Raw genomic sequence first — 13,464 nt, 5'->3', positions numbered from 1 at the left:
TAATTATTACTACTTATGGAGACACTATTTAATGTGCCATTTTAGATGCAAACAAGTGGGTGGCTCTAAATCGAAGTTTGGTCGTATATTGCTACAATATTTATTGGATTTATAAACATTTTTTCATGCACTGTTTAACAGAGCATGAAAAATTTTATTAGGGTGATGAGGAAACTTCGAGCGCTTCCTTACATTGAGTTCAGGAGAGTTCAGCCTTGTCAGACTGGTTGCTGCCATCATGTTTACTAACTTGTGTATTTGTTTAGAAAGAAGCGAAGTTTATTTTTCAACTATTGGAGCCATTTTTGTGGCTATTGTTATAACTAAATGCGTATCTACAATTTATCACTTCTTATCATTGATATTTTTTAACTTCTTTCCCAAAGATCTGAGATGTTACGGTAAATGGGCAGTGATAACAGGAGCTACAGATGGGATAGGTAAGAGTTACGCACGTCAACTAGCAGCTAGAGGTTTAAACATTGCGATTATCAGTAGAAATATGGAGAAACTTCAGGCCACAGAAGAAGAACTGAAGAAAGATTTTGGAATTGACACGTGCATCATCCAAGCTGACTTTTCACAAGGTTGGTCATTGTTTAAGAAGATTCAAAAAGAATTGAGTGACTTAGATATTGGAATATTAGTGAATAATGTTGGAGTTTTAATGCCGCAGCCATGCTTCTTTCTTCTGTTAGAACCTCAGTGTATCGTCGACATGATTAGAATCAACTTCGATTCAAACCTCTTAATGACGACAATGATCGTTCCTGAAATGCTTAAAAGAAAAAGGGGAGCAGTCGTCAACTTATCATCTTTAGCGTGTTACGTTCCCTATCCACTTTTATCGTGTTACGGGGCAACAAAAGCGGCGATCAATGCACTAAGTGAAGCTTTGTTCTTTGAGTGTCGAGAACTCGGAGTTACAATACAGTGTTTGACCCCTTCTGTGATCAGGACAAAATTAGTTAGTTATTCGAATATTTGGCAAAAATTTGGATTCTTGACCCCCAATTCTGATAAATATTGTTGTACTGCTGTTAATACTTTAGGTGTTACGACTTCGACTACTGGATACGGGGGTCATTGGCCTTTCTATGTATGTGTGACTCGCCTACCTAAAGGTTTGACAAGCAAGATTTTATATGATCTTACTTTAAAATATTTAGGTGGAGAGATCAAATATGCTCAGAAAACAGAATAATTAAGCTTATTTATTATATAAGAAGAGCTAAATTAAATTTAAATTGTCAAATTTTATAATGCTAAGAAAACAGTATTATTTTATGTAAAATTTAAGAACTTTTTTATTATTTTAAGTAAATTACCGGTATAAAATGCCATTAAGTAGAATATTTAACCAGATTTAAAGTTAACTTATATTTATTATAATTAAATGGTAAAATATGTTAAGGTAATTCCAACGCGTTTATATTGAAATAAGGCTTTGTAAGAATTAAAAAATTAAAATTATATTTAATTTTTTTTCCTATTTCTTTAAGTATTTAAAGGATTTAAAGCATCTTTAAGAACACAGTGGACTCTCAAGGTATAAGATGAATTGAAAACCAGCAAAACCATTAACGAACACGTTATTGAGCAGGGTCTTTAGCGTAACACGTGGCATACGTCCAAACTAAATTCTTATTGGTGGAATACCAATAATGGATGCCGGATTATTAGCTACTTTTGGGGAGGTGCCGGATTAACCAACTTCTACTGTATTTAATTCGGAGCTTTAATTACAGATAACAGCATTGAAGCGTAAATCGACAAGATGGCGGCGATACCATGATTAAAGCACGTTATTAAAAAATTGTCTTCCTATTAGGAGTAAAATATTAAAACATAAATAAAATTTTAATATATAGGAAATTGAATCTTTTACAAAGATAAATTAATTTTTTAAGCTGTGATAATGCGTGTTATTGATTTTATTACGGATTAGCTTCGATTCAAGTCTATAATCGCACTTAGAAAAGTGATAAAATAACGTGTATAAGAAGTTACTCTTACAGTTTAAAAATGCTTGGACCCCTTTCCCAAGGGCGGATCTAGGTTTTTAGGGGCCTAGGGCTTATTGAAATTCAATGGGATCCCATTTTGTGGGCCCATGATAATTCACTTTTTGTGGGCCCTTGACACTTGAGGGCTCAGGGCTTAACCTCTATTAGTAACACCTATGTTGATCCGCTCCTTCACTTCCTCTTTACCATTTTTTAATGGTAAAGGACAATTCTTAATGGTAATGCAATGGAGTGAATTACGTCTATTGATGACAATTTTCAGGCTTCCGTAAACTTAAGGCCCTTGCAAATAGGCCCCGTGATTCCTTTATGATAGGACTTTCTCTTTTCAATATAAAATATCAGTGATAAAATTTAGTAGACTCCAGTTGACTTTAATGAATCAGGAGTGAGATGAGGCCCACTAGTTAGGGGGGCCTTTTCGAAAGTTATAATAATATAAATAAAAACAATTTTTGCGCTTATGTCCAGACCCTATCAGAAAGCAGTTTTTTTTTTCGGGCCTCAGATTTACGAAGGCCCCCCAAAAAAATTAGTTACAAATTATTCATTCCACGAAATTTCTTATGTATTAAGAAGTCAAAAGCTTTATTTTTGTCTAATAAAAATAATTATATACGTTTTTAATGTAAATGGCCCGAGCAGAACTTGCTTTAGTATTGTTGCCATTGCTTTCTTATCCATTATGCACTTTAGGCACAGTGTCTAGGGCATACGAAAAGCTTAATGCGGCCTGGTTGTGACCTTAAATCGTAACCTGTAAGAAGTCTTTTGCCTTTAGTAGACTTAATAATGATTAATTTAGGAACATCAGGCCCTAAAATGTAGCTTGGTTAGTTTATATGTAAATCTGACCGTGCGATGTCTTAGAGGTTCTGTTTAAATCTCTCTCTTTTTTTATATAAAAGACTAAATTTTCGGGCCTGTCTCTGCCTGAGGCCCACCGAAGTGTCTTTGAAGAAAATTCCACATTTTAAAAACGTTAAAATGCCACATTTTATTGATTTGTTCGATCGATTTTTCCTAAAGATTTCTCTTCTTTTTAAAGTTCAAAATGTAATTTACCACCATTAAAATAAAATAACTTTACTTAGCTTAATTATATTCGAATTTTAAATTATATTAAATAATTACTTTCCACGCTAATTAGCAATATTATGAAATTGCTGCATAATGATGAGCGCTTATTAGGAGGGAGGAAAAATTGATAATTATAATTTCTTTAACAATGTTTTTTTCTCTTGTAATTAATTTAACAGAAAAAAAAACTAAATTTTCCTAAATATTTAAAAACTTTTTATCGTTATAAATTATTTAAAAATAATTAGAATTAATTTTCTTTTAATAAATAAGAGTTTCTGATTGACGCGTAAATAAACAAGATGGCGCCGAAGTGACGATTATACCGCGCTGTTAACGAAAGTGTCTTCGTGTTAGAGGAATAAAAACTTATCAGAGAAGGTGGTAAATTATCAATAGGTGAAAAGATGAATTTCGGATAAAAAGTGGAGAAGATTATAGATAAGAATCTTAACAACAAATAGAGGAGAATGTGTTGATCGACTGATTATTATCGGGGTGTGGTGGATAGTTTGCTGTTAAGAGGGATGATGGATACATTTTATGTAAGGAACGAGTGGAGGAGACACGGCGCGAAAAATGTTAGAAAGGTTATAAATTATTTTATAATGGTACAGTCACAAAAGTAATGGGGTAGAAGTAATCTTGAATGATGATCTTAAGGAATGGAATGATTGATATCGTTAGGATAAATGATCTCTTTTACAATTGTACAGGCAGAAGAGGTGAAATAAATGTCACATAAGAGGTTAAAATGCGTAAAAAGTACAGAAAACAGTCGCCAAAATGGGAAATAAAATCGATATTTATTAAGAAAACAATAAAATTTGTCTATTTGCTTAAATTTAAGTGTAACATCTTCTGAAGGGGTAAGTTAATAATATAAATTCATGTAGTGACACGAACATTTGAGATATAAGAATTAAGGCTAACGAAATTGAGAGAAGAGGATCAAGAGAAAAGAAGTAGGAGATCAAGAAGTAATCCTGAAAGTAGTAAATGATATAATTGGGATTAAAGAGACAATTTAAGAATGGAATAAAATAATGATAAAAGTGTTTTGTAAGAAAGTATACTCGAATAGCAAAACGAACGTCACGTGGTATCAATTCATTCACTGGGCCAATCACTGAACGAATTGGTAGTAGGTGATGTTCTCAATATGTTTCTGTTTCTACTCACGTAACTGGAGACTAGGTATCCTGCTATTATTTATCCCTAAAAATCGAGTGTAACGCCTTAAATATATATATACAGTAGACCCCCCTATAACACTAGATAAGTTCGTGTTATATGAATTCCATGTTGTACGAGTCACTTAGATTTTACAAATACTTGAGCCGTTCACAGCCCGGCCACGTATTTGTAAAATCTAAGTGACTCGTACAAGATGGAATTCATATAANACACTAATAATGGATTTTTTCATACTTTTCGGTTATCCGACTTTTCAATTATCCGACCAATCCCAGTCCCCAATTAGGGCGGATAATCGAGGTTCTACTGTACTTGAAATTTTAGACTCTGTATCGTTGCTATCACTGTCAATAACTAATAATACTGTTTGAGTTCTTGCCATCTTACATTTATTTTATTTGTCAACCTCTAATTCATTGTCTGTATGTAAATATAAAAATTGATATTTAATCCTCCTCTCTTTAATCTGTTCCTAACCTTTATTGCCTCAATTTTAATTACTCTCTATCTCATTAATAAACACAATATCAATTGTAAATAGCATTTATCATAACTCCTTTGTCAATACATCGTGCAATAATTCACCTAATATTAATAAGAGACATGGGCACTTGACTTGATACACTCCAAAATCCACTCTAAATTCTTTTTCTGTAACATTTCAACCTATCCCAACACTTGTCTTAACATTTCTATACATATCCACAATTAAATTTATTTAACTCTCATAAACCTTTCTTCTTTCTGACTCAGAGAGAACTCATTGAAGACATCCCATATTAAAAATGTATAGATAGTACAGAAACATTATACCTTGGCTTATCTTTTCTTATCTATTATGAAAACCCCCAAAAATATTTAAAAATGAATCCAAATTGTGAGCAAAAGCGAACCGTCAAATTAATTTAAAGTCTAAAATCATGTAAGTGACAAATAATAGAATTATAAATATTAGCTACATTTATGAAAACATAATATTCAAAACTGAATTAAAATAGTATTTACAAATAGTCTTTTAAAAAGACAAAATATCTGAGTTACAAACGAGAAAATTCTCATGTTTAAAAAGGATTTGGAATGTTTACAGTCCACTCTGGCTAAACTTACGCCTCAAAGCGATTACAGCGCTCGAAGTGGAAGAAATTATTATTACTCCACATCTTATGTGACCTCTAATTCATAAGTAGTATAGAAATAGAAGACACGGCACAATATAAATAAATAAATAATGAATTTTAATTAAGAAGAGATTTTTAGAAAATTCTCTAGTCTTGGTTTTCTTTTTCTGTGAAGAGTGCCATGGCCCCTTGGTCCCTCTCTGAGTGCGCCACTGGAGTGATGTCTAAAAATGGTAAATTGTTATTATATTCAAGTACTATATCAAAAGTTTTATTGGCATGGAACAAAATTGTTAAAAATATTTATTGTTAAATAATTGGATTTACTGGTACCACAAAAGTACAGATCGAAGCATTATTGTCCATCTTTTAGTTATATTATTCGATTCTATTGCGGATCGGACTAGAGGCGTTCTACATAAAGGCATAAAATGATCTCGCGCTTGTGGGAACCTCACAAATTTGGTAGTGTATTTCAGTAGTTAAATCATCAGATCAGTAATTATTGAGAGTATAATAGTAACGGTATCTTATCTGCAAAAAGATCATTTTCAACATAAAATCGATCAAAAACTACTATTGTAAACATTTTTATTTGTTGTTTGTTTTTATTGTCTGTATCGATATTAATTTAAAATGTTCATACTGTATTATTGTAAATCTTAATAAATTTACTCTCTAACTCTATCGCTCTATTAATGGGTCACAAAAATATATTTTATTTAGGATCTCACAAATCCTAGAGCCACTGCTGGGTCAAACCCACTTGTAATGGAAGAACTTTCTGGTCAGCCGTATAGTCTAAATGTGCTAGTTCTTCGCATTGATAAATCAATCAACCAATCAACTATTCATTTATTTATTAGGGTGGTGCAAAAATAGTTTATTGATTAATTAACATATTGTCCCAATTGCTGGTCTATCTTCATTGAGGAGAACGACCAACAATGACTCCATGATTGATCATAAATAGTAATTTGACCTAGGATGCTTTTAATGATACATGTAAGAAGTATTACAGCGCTGCTCAGCATTATATTTCGCGGCACTGGAGTTTAAAGTAACCGGATGGATAAAACCACTGAACGCTGGTAGTTGGTCATGGATTCTCTTCTGGCCACGTGAAATTTTCCGGGATTTCTTTACGTTAGTAATACCTAAATAGAGGTCAGTTTCTCATAAAAGTCCTCCTGTGAGGCATCCTCCCTTGGCAGATCGTCCACGTGTTGCATTGCCGTAAATAATAACAAAACGAGTTCGGAATACAATACTGTATACAAATCAGCGGTATCGTTGTAAATTAAAAATTACTAGGGCGCTAATCAGCGCCCCGAGTTTGAATTGCCAGTGTTTATGGAGTTTTGTACGAGTAAAGCGCAACTTTGTGGCACAATATCTGACAAACGGCTTAAATGCACCAAAAATGACCTTCGTAATCAAGCAAAAAATTGCGCAAGAAGTAATTTTTTAAGTTTTTTTGGCCGAGATACTATACATAGTCTAAACTTTAACCTGAATGTTCACAAAGTACAAGGGCTTCGGTTTGCTTAAAAAAAAAAAAGAAGTAGTATCAGGGAGCATCTCTGATACGCCCTAACACGACCATAGCGCTGATACAAATACATACATAGAAAGCTAAGTTTTTTCAATTTTCAAGAAAGAGACAAAAGTGAAAATTTTACTACAGCGACCAGCCAGAATAGAACAAAAAACAGGCATTTGGTCAGTCTGTTATTAAGGCTTTCAGAGCAGAATTGAATTAAAAACTGAAATACATATATGACTCAAGGCCTTCATATAGCTCAGAGTCAATCTCTAATTCTATTTTTTAAGGTTTTTCACTCATTGATTAAATTTCAAATTATATACAATATACAGTATACTGAAAATAACTCCAAATCGCGTTATTTTCTTCGAAATTATATAAGAAACTTAATTATTTATATATGTAACAAATTTTTGAAATTTGTAATGAACTTTTATTATTAAAATCGTCTTAAAATGAAGAGAGCTGACTTGTCAGAATAAGCCTGACTCCATTGCGAGTCGGGCCCATTTGTAATGAAGAAATTGTGTGTTTAATCTTTATTATGCTGGTGTCTCTCATTACCAAATCAAATTTATAGTAGTTTTAGTTAATTACAGATCGACTACTGATTTTTCGGCATTCTTGGTTTCATGGCCTTGCCGGATTAATACTTTGCCAGATTAATCCAGGTCAGTTAAGGCAGTGGTTTCTAACCGGGGTATCGTGACGACATTTTGGGGATGCCGCGGAATGGATTGATGATATTAGAGAAAGAAATACGTGGAAAGATCTCCCGAAGAGTCACTGTTTCCTTGGTAGATTGCCCACGTGTTGCGTTATCCTTTACCTTATCCGACCAATCCTACACTCCTACATAAAAGACAGCAACACACAAAAAAGTAATCAACAATTTTCCAACGTTTTATTTACTTTTTTACTTCCCCCTATTGGCAATCAGAGCAAGCCCTAAGAAAATGAGGTACAGCAGGGACGCCGCCCAGGGACCCATGAAATTTAGGGAGTCATTCAGAAGAAAAAAATTAAAAATTGTCCGTTGTTTGATTTTTCTCTAAAATAATGAAATAACTGGCTACGGGTTAACATTACTCTAGATTTTTTTTTTTTTACTTCAATACCATTATTATTTGTGCCCATCAGTGACCGAGTGGATAAAACCACTGAACACTGGTAGTTCGTGTGGCCAACGGGCTGTCCACAAGGAGTTTTCCGGGTTTTTTTTACGTTTATAACCTCTAAATAGGGGCCAGTTATCCATAAAATTCTTCCCGGGAGACACCTCCCCTCGGTAGGTCGCGTTGCCGTAACCAAATAAACAAAATCATCTATTATTTATATAAGCACGGTCTCTATGGGTAGGCCAAAAATGGTCTTTGCACCGAAAACTCTTCATTCGCTCGGGAGCCCTAAGAGGGTCTTTCTCATAACTATTATGGGTTCAGCGAGACTTAAAATGGAGTTGGGTAGTGAGGAGCATGGGACAGTGTTTCGCTCATTACTTTACAAGATTACAAAAGTTCGTTCTCTAATCCAATCATATAAACATCAGCTCATCAGTTTAAGTTTTTGTGCTGAATAGTCCCAACTTAATCTGATCGAAGAGATAGATTTCTGGTGTGTAAAAGAGATTAAATTTGGAAATACAGTCGACCCCCTATAACACTGTTGATTATTCCGTTTTATATGAATTCCATGTTGTACGAGTCACTTAGATCTTACAAATACGTGAGCCGTTCACAGCCCGGCACACGTGTTTGTAAGATCTAAGTGACTCGTATAACATGGAATTTATATAAAACGGAATTATCAACAGTGTTATAGGGGGGGTCGACTGTAATTATTACATGCCAGAGATTATAGCAACCAAGCAGAACTCCTGAATGCCGTTTTCGATATGCAAAGGTATTACAGTGATAATGTCCATATATTCTCTGATGCGACGAGCGCACTTAACGGAATTTAGGCCTGGGTATCAAAAATAAAAACAGTATTACGTGCGTCTTACGGAAAATAGACGAACAAAACACAAGAACAAAGCAATCGATGGCGATTGCTTTGTTCTTGGAACGTCTCTCAGTACCCGGCCAACGCAAGGAATGTGTCTCCCATGGCTTGCAGGTACTGTACAAGGATAGACTCTTTTGTCTTGGCAAGTGCAGAGTTCACCTGTTCGCGTTCGTCAGGTACTGTACATGTCTTCTATGCCTAACAGGTGCAGAAATATCATCTTCCTCTTCAATTCAATCGCGATACGACAAAGTCGCGCGATGTCATAGTAAAATCATTATTAGCAAAGCCATATATAGGATTAATATTTTAAAGTTTAAACGATATATTTCCTATAGTGATAACGACATGACAAAGGATGAGTTTGCAACGTGGACTTCACAAACTGGCATACAGCATTAGAGCGCATAATACTATCTCTAGCCAAAGAACATGAATGAAACAATAAAAAATGGAGACCGAAATCTGAGCCATCCAATCAGAGCGCGAGGGAATTTAAATCTCGTTTCACACGAGATTCTCGCAAATAATAGTCGGCGCGTATTTTATCTCGTAAAAATTAACAGAAAACAATTCGTAGTATCGAATTCTTATAGAAATAACACTTAGAATTATAAAAAAGAAATGTAATTATATTTTCTAATTTAAAAATGTTATTACTTTTTTAATTTTATAAAAAAAAAAAATTTATGAAATTTTCTTTTGAATATTTCAATTTTCTCTCACCAGATGGAACTTTTGTAAAGAGGCCTACATTTATGAAAGCGCCATCTGTAATAATATACTCAAACTACTACAGTATAAAATAAATGACCTTAATCCCGGTTAAGTACAGTACGTGATGTAAGGTCAAGTACGAGGTCAACAGATGAAGACAAAATCGAGGAAAAATAAATATTGTACAGTTTATTTTTCTCACAGTTAAAATGAGTAATTAAAACGAAAAAACAAAGTGTTTTAAAGGAAAGAATATCAAAAAATATACACAAAATATCGTAAATATATAAATGTTGTAATAAAAATTATAATTTTAATATTGTTAATTAAAAATATTTTCTACAAGCTTTAAAATGTCATTTATATTCATTTATGTTACTCAGAATGACATATTTCTAATCGGTTTTATGTACAGTACATTGTTAAACCATTTGTGCAATTTTATTTAATTGTTGCGTCATTTGTGTGATTGTTTTTATGCCATTATTACGTCATTTAAGTATATTTTTTATGTCACTGTTACATTTATACAATATTTTTTTTATTTATGTGATTATTTTTGTCGTTACTTTAATGTAGATACAGTATTTTCTATGTCACTGTTGCGTCATTTATCCAATTGTTCCTATGTCGTGGTTACGTTATTTATGAAATTATTTGCGTTTATATAAATGTTTTGTATCATCTATATCTATATAAAAGACAACTGTAATTGTTTTATGACATCTGTTACGTCACATAAGTTATATAGATGTTTTGTGTTATCTGTTCCGTCATTTACGTCGTCTGTATTCGTGTAAATAACACTACTCTTTTCTTTTTTCTATGTAGTACAGTCGACCCCTCTATAACACTGTTGATTTTTCCGTTTTATATGAATTCCATGTTGTACGAGTCACTTAGATTTTACAAATACGTGTGCCGGGCTGTGAATGGCTCACGTATTTGTAAAATCTAAATGACTCGTACAACACGGAATTCATATAAAACGGAAAAATCAACAGTGTTATAGGAGGGTCGACTGTATTCTTATTTTTACGAAATTTCTACTTTTTTGCTTTTCTCTATTTACAAGAAACTATTGAATAGTTACAAATGAATACAATCAAACTTCGATTTAGCGCCGTCATTGTTCTTGGTTTGATGCTAAACTGAAATATCCCAAACAATAAGAATTATATGTAGTATTAAGGTCTATGCACAAGCTTGAGTTTGGGAGTTTCAAAGTCATGTGTTTGATGATGAAAGCCTTTGTAAGGAAGGCTAAATAGTCTCATCCTTGTTACTTTACAAAAATGGCGCTATTTAGGATGGTGCAATTATTCTGAGGTAAAACCTCGAAGTAGCGCCACTCCACAAAATGCCAACCTTTGAAAAGATATAACCACGAATAAAAAATTCTGTATTTGTAAATTACTAAAGGTATGGTTTTGCATTTTAAATGGCATTTTATCATTATAAAATTAGGTGAATTTTAAACTCTCAAGCCGAAATATCTGTGTAGATTATAGGTCTAGACGTTGGGGACAAAAAACCAGAAACACACTGACCTAATAAGATCCATTGTACCCTAATTTGTGTGTAGACGTCATTACTAGATAAACTATTAATATATAATTATTACTACTTATGGAGACACTATTTAATGTGCCATTTTAGATGCAAACAAGTGGGTGGCTCTAAATCGAAGTTTGGTCGTATATTGCTACAATATTTATTGGATTTATAAACATTTTTTCATGCACTGTTTAACAGAGCATGAAAAATTTTATTAGGGTGATGAGGAAACTTCGAGCGCTTCCTTACATTGAGTTCAGGAGAGTTCAGCCTTGTCAGACTGGTTGCTGCCATCATGTTTACTAACTTGTGTATTTGTTTAGAAAGAAGCGAAGTTTATTTTTCAACTATTGGAGCCATTTTTGTGGCTATTGTTATAACTAAATGCGTATCTACAATTTATCACTTCTTATCATTGATATTTTTTAACTTCTTTCCCAAAGATCTGAGATGTTACGGTAAATGGGCAGTGATAACAGGAGCTACAGATGGGATAGGTAAGAGTTACGCACGTCAACTAGCAGCTAGAGGTTTAAACATTGCGATTATCAGTAGAAATATGGAGAAACTTCAGGCCACAGAAGAAGAACTGAAGAAAGATTTTGGAATTGACACGTGCATCATCCAAGCTGACTTTTCACAAGGTTGGTCATTGTTTAAGAAGATTCAAAAAGAATTGAGTGACTTAGATATTGGAATATTAGTGAATAATGTTGGAGTTTTAATGCCGCAGCCATGCTTCTTTCTTCTGTTAGAACCTCAGTGTATCGTCGACATGATTAGAATCAACTTCGATTCAAACCTCTTAATGACGACAATGATCGTTCCTGAAATGCTTAAAAGAAAAAGGGGAGCAGTCGTCAACTTATCATCTTTAGCGTGTTACGTTCCCTATCCACTTTTATCGTGTTACGGGGCAACAAAAGCGGCGATCAATGCACTAAGTGAAGCTTTGTTCTTTGAGTGTCGAGAACTCGGAGTTACAATACAGTGTTTGACCCCTTCTGTGATCAGGACAAAATTAGTTAGTTATTCGAATATTTGGCAAAAATTTGGATTCTTGACCCCCAATTCTGATAAATATTGTTGTACTGCTGTTAATACTTTAGGTGTTACGACTTCGACTACTGGATACGGGGGTCATTGGCCTTTCTATGTATGTGTGACTCGCCTACCTAAAGGTTTGACAAGCAAGATTTTATATGATCTTACTTTAAAATATTTAGGTGGAGAGATCAAATATGCTCAGAAAACAGAATAATTAAGCTTATTTATTATATAAGAAGAGCTAAATTAAATTTAAATTGTCAAATTTTATAATGCTAAGAAAACAGTATTATTTTATGTAAAATTTAAGAACTTTTTTATTATTTTAAGTAAATTACCGGTATAAAATGCCATTAAGTAGAATATTTAACCAGATTTAAAGTTAACTTATATTTATTATAATTAAATGGTAAAATATGTTAAGGTAATTCCAACGCGTTTATATTGAAATAAGGCTTTGTAAGAATTAAAAAATTAAAATTATATTTAATTTTTTTTCCTATTTCTTTAAGTATTTAAAGGATTTAAAGCATCTTTAAGAACACAGTGGACTCTCAAGGTATAAGATGAATTGAAAACCAGCAAAACCATTAACGAACACGTTATTGAGCAGGATCTTTAGCGTAACACGTGGCATACGTCCAAACTAAATTCTTATTGGTGGAATACCAATAATGGATGCCGGATTATTAGCTACTTTTGGGGAGGTGCCGGATTAACCAACTTCTACTGTATTTAATTCGGAGCTTTAATTACAGATAACAGCATTGAAGCGTAAATCGACAAGATGGCGGCGATACCATGATTAAAGCACGTTATTAAAAAATTGTCTTCCTATTAGGAGTAAAATATTAAAACATAAATAAAATTTTAATATATAGGAAATTGAATCTTTTACAAAGATAAATTAATTTTTTAAGCTGTGATAATGCGTGTTATTGATTTTATTACGGATTAGCTTCGATTCAAGTCTATAATCGCACTTAGAAAAGTGATAAAATAACGTGTATAAGAAGTTACTCTTACAGTTTAAAAATGCTTGGACCCCTTTCCCAAGGGCGGATCTAGGTTTTTAGGGGCCTAGGGCTTATTGAAATTCAATGGGATCCCATTTTGTGGGCCCATGATAATTCACTTTTTGTGGGCCCTTGACACTTGAGGGCTCAGG

The 13,464-nt window shown here is 33.3% G+C and overlaps 2 pseudogenes; both read left to right on the top strand.

Moving 5' to 3' along the window:
- The first annotated feature begins 238 nt into the window (after positions 1-238).
- Positions 239-1,204, top strand: LOC111618107 (annotated as a pseudogene).
- A 10,340-nt stretch (positions 1,205-11,544) lies between these two features.
- LOC111618106 lies at positions 11,545-12,510 on the top strand (annotated as a pseudogene).
- Positions 12,511-13,464: the final 954 nt, after the last annotated feature.

This window comes from Centruroides sculpturatus, unplaced genomic scaffold (assembly GCF_000671375.1).
Source record: "Centruroides sculpturatus isolate CEXI.00-Female unplaced genomic scaffold, Cexi_2.0 scaffold183, whole genome shotgun sequence".
Classification (NCBI taxonomy): Eukaryota; Metazoa; Arthropoda; class Arachnida; order Scorpiones; family Buthidae; genus Centruroides; species Centruroides sculpturatus.
This window is presented reverse-complemented; position numbering and strand designations above follow the sequence as displayed.